The sequence below is a fragment of the Lutjanus erythropterus genome, chromosome 5 (assembly GCF_056507025.1).
Source record: "Lutjanus erythropterus isolate fLutEry1 chromosome 5, fLutEry1.hap2, whole genome shotgun sequence".
NCBI classification, from domain to species: Eukaryota; Metazoa; Chordata; class Actinopteri; order Lutjaniformes; family Lutjanidae; genus Lutjanus; species Lutjanus erythropterus.
This window is the reverse complement of record NC_139321.1, coordinates 31,354,158-31,358,901: the sequence shown is the minus strand read 5'-3', so window position 1 is coordinate 31,358,901 and position 4,744 is coordinate 31,354,158.

Sequence of the window (4,744 nt, the reverse complement as noted above, 5' to 3'; positions counted from 1 at the left end):
AATGTAATTTGGCACATGGTGCTGTGTGCTTCTTCTGGTGTAGAGTTTCTTTTAAGTGGCTAATGCCTGCGGTGGGTGAGCACCCACGGGGGACAAGAGAGGTCAGTGTTTTGGGTGGAACGTGTGGAGAAGGTGTCGGGGATCTTCCTGTCATTCACCGCGCATTCCTCTGAGTCCCACTGACCTTTGACCCCCCCACACAGGCAAGGCAACAACCTCAACCTCCTCAACTGAGCAGAGCAGGAGGCTGTGTAAGAAAATGCTCATCTTTAAACACATCATGGATGTTATCTGCCAGTGGAGGGACACAGTTTAACCTGATTTAAAAACAAAATAAAGAAATGAAGCTTGATGATTCAGTGATTGGTGCTTTTCAAGATATTATAAGATGAGATTTATTTTTTATAACTTTGGAGACGATGGCATTTGAACTTAAGAGAGAGAAGAACGTAAGATGAGATTCATTTTGTTGATTACCCTATTGTAATGATGCTGAAGACTGATGTAATTTAATTAATGAAAATTCTATATTTTATAGTTCAAAATGTCCTTACATCTATGTAGTTGGAGAACAAGATAATGCTGTGCACACTGCCTACAATGTTTGTAATTATTTGGCTCAGCATAGTGAGGGTGAAGTAATGTCTTGGTGTCAAAGTTCTTCTGTCCAAATATTCAGTTAGACATAAAAGTTGAACAAGTTGTCCTGAAGAAGCTGTCCTGACCCTAGACCTAAAATTTCAAGGCAAGTTGCTTCAAGAGTTTTGAACATCTCCAACTAATAATGTTTTGTTGAGATAAATTACTTAAAAAATAAGATAAGAAATTTGTATTTTTGAGTTTAAGGACCCATCCCTTTTCCAAAATTTGTATTTTAAAAATTGCTGTGTAAACTGGTTGTACTTTAATATGTAGAGAAAGTTGTTTCTACACGAAACTGATCACAAGGTCTGTGGATTATCTTGTGTAACCCAGTAACAATTTCTAGATAAATGAGAAGAGTTTTTCAAATGTAGTTTTTAGCGCTTTGAGCACCACAAGCCAGGTGTCATGTAGTCACATTATACAGAAGAGAAGGCAGACATCTCTATGGTCAACATCTCCAGGGGAGGAGGAAAAACATATATTTCAATTTGGGGGTGAACTGTCCCTTTAATTTAAAAAAGCAAAAATTTAAGACGAGTTATGAGACGACCTGTTATGTGGGACATAATTTAATCTTTATGTGTCCAGAAATATTTGTCTGTCTTTTCTGGAGGTGAAGGGTCCAGGTCACCCTGACAGATGGTTCACATTACTCATCTGAAGAAGGTTAAGATAATGTCCAAAGTGGAAAAAATGGAGCTGTTAACTTCAGACTGATCCTAAACTCGATCTATTGGTCACCCGGGGTGTCTGATGGCCGTCACTCAGAGCCTCTTTGCTCCAAACTTTCCATCTCATTTATTCCTCCTCTTTCTCTCTTCTTATAAGTACAGATGTAGTGGGAACCTTCAATCAGCTTCATGATGACACAACCTCTCCACTTTCATGCTGCTGATTCGCTGTCCAATGTGCCACCACACACACACACACAAACACACATGCGTGCACATACACACACTTACATGCACTTTGCCCAACTGGCAGACATCTGTTGATAATCACTGCCCAGTCTCAGCAGAGAACTTGTGATATTTAATATTTCCTCACCACTTGAACAAATAAGCTCTAATAACTGCAAGGTACTTGACCACAGGAGGAGAGGAGAGGAGATGTGCAGCATGAAAGGAACTGTGTGCACCTTGGTTGAATCTGCGTTGTTAAACTTTCCATAGTGTTTTACCCTCAGCATATATACTGAAAACAAAATCAGCTTGAAAACTTGCCACCCACACGCCCCCAAAACCACAAAAAATTAAACAGCGAACAAACATTATAAATCACTGCTTAAAAGAAGATATAAATAGTTATAAATACTCACACATACTGTACATGCACACACACACGTGCACACTCGTACACACACTTAAAGCTGATGCGCTGCAGAGGTGTTGCAGAGCTGCAGAGCATCGAGAGACATTCACAAAACACTCATTAACTTCCTTTACAAAGCCGCCTTTGTGACCCGCCAGACCCTTGGCTACTCTCCCTTGCTACACACACACACACACACAGATAGTTTGTGCACACATGGATAGTTTCTAGCCCAATGAGAAAGTACATAAACACTAAATGGGATTAAAGTTTAAAGTGTTACAGCTACCTGGATATTTTTTCAGGTCGGCTCCTGTGGAATATGAAGGACTCCATGCAGCCTTTTAAGAAAAGAAATAAACTACTTTTGCAGCGAACACACCAACTAATGTTTGACCTATGTACGCCCAAACCCACCACATAGAAGCCTGAACGGACTTCAGCATATTACTTTTATTTCTTTATGATTAAATTGGTTTCTGTGGAGACATTCTGTCGACTTGGATTCACACCTCAGCCCTCAGAGATAGCCGTGTCCCCTGAATCAACTGAACATGTTATTTTTTATTTCCTCATAAATTACATATTATACTAATCTAATACAAATTGTACCCTCAGTGCAAGATTCCCTTTACAGTGAATAACAAAGAAAATAGTATCCCAGACAAGGTTAAATTTAAAATGGAGTAATAAAATGAAAAAGAACAATTAGCACCCTGAGGTGCTCCAGTGTTTCAAAATGTGGTCAAAGTCAAATATATTATATTAAAGTCAGTGAAAACTTTCAGAGTTTGAAATGCCTCTCTGCACCCTCAGATGTCCACGCCAAGTTTCAACACTCAGAGGTGGTTACATCAGTTCCTGTGTGGCAGCGAATGAGGCGGCTCATTTACGGAGAGTTTTGGTTTGTTACAATTCGGGTCTTATTCTCTTCAATCTGTGAACAAATTACAGAACTTTAGACTTGCGACATTGTGAGCAGTGGAGTCCAATTTTGTGTTCAGGTGATTAACAAATCTTTCCCATTAACTTCTGTGGAGAACAGACGTGTCCAAATACCACATATAAATTAAAACCGTCAGGTCACACATTATAAAGAGTTGGAAAATCTGTAAATGGAGCAGGCGGGGTGGATGAATGGATCAAACAAACACAGGGGTTTCACAAGGGCTGGCATGAAAAAAACAATTCTGTTAATATATGTATTTTTTAAGGATTGCTGAATTGATGTTTTGTACATATATATAACTAGCGCTTAGTCCATTAGCTCGATGCTAACACATAATGGCAATTCCCATTGCTGCACTGACAGAAATTAGCATCATAATTAATACTTAAATTAATAAATTAAAAGGCAGAGAGACTGACATGTGATATGCATCGTTGTTGGAAATATCAGTCATGACATACAGTCTCTAGAAGTGTATGATTCAACTTTTCCATATAGTGTTGGAAAGCAAACAAAAACAGCAATAAAACATGATATCGAATCACGATACGAGAATCACAATAGTTAATAATCACAATAAATACTGAATCATCACTGAAGTGTTGTGATAGTGTGGAATCAGGAGAGAAGTGTATCGTCCAAGCCCTAGTTTTCACCCAGGAGGTCGGTGTTCATGTCCTGTGTGAAACCAAAAGTCAAAATTATTTATGTGACTTTGGTCTCGTGTCACATGTAACATAGCAAACATGTTTTAACTTAAAACATGATCTTTTCCAAAACCTATCCAAGTCGTTTTGTTGCCTAAACCTAACCCAACAGAAACCTCTTAACAATGTTAACCACGTTTATTTTTGTTATTATAAAGTCAAAAGTCACCTGACTGTGGATCTGCTCTTCACAGTTAGTGGTGGTGTATCACCTGCACGCAATTTTAAAGTGTAAAGTTGTGATATTTGTAGGCAAATTCAGGAAACGAGGTTGGAAGGTAGTTCAACTGCTTCTGTTTCGTCCCTCGTCTGTCATCTTTAAAGCTTTGTCCTGGCAGTCTCAGATATCAGTAATACAAATTCTAATCCCCTGACTGACAGTTTTATGGCAATAATGGATGTAAACAACACATAAGTTAAGATATTCAGTCTGGTTTGTTAGACCTCAGAGATGCACACAATGTGACATGTTTTTTTTTTTGGGGTTTTTTTACATGAAAACTACACCTTTTATCTACAGCAATTTGGTGATCAGCTGATTGGTGAAGTCAAGAAAAAAGGGTAAAAAAAATTTTAGCTTCTCAAAGTGAATATTTGCTGCCATTTCAGTTTCCTGTTATAGTAGCCAACACACCACCACCAACACCAGAGAATTCACTGACACATCAAATTATCAATAATGAAGGTATCTGTTTGGTGCAGCACCAATGTGATATTACAATAGACTGTATTGAGAATAAGACCCAAGTGTAAATAAACCACAATAAAATCAACATTCAAAGATGAAACTGTTTGGTTAAAAAAGATCTGAATCAGCAAATTCTACACCAGCAGCAGCGTGACAAAGCTGCTTTTCCACAGTAATGAATTTACCACCAGGCAAGTCTTCCTGCCTGCCCTCGGATCAAAGAAAGCAACCTGCTCAGGTTTCATCGGCCAGGAGGACCAGCAGAGGCAGCTCGGCCTGATTCACTTCCAGCAGATGAGTGCAGAGGTTTGGGGAAGAGGTCAGCGGCACACCGGGGACTCCCTGACAGCAGCTTTGCCAAAGACCACCAAAGTGATCGGTAGATGAAATGACAGGCCACATTCTTATCCCCACTCCCCGAGGGCAAAGAAACAGAGAGGGTGC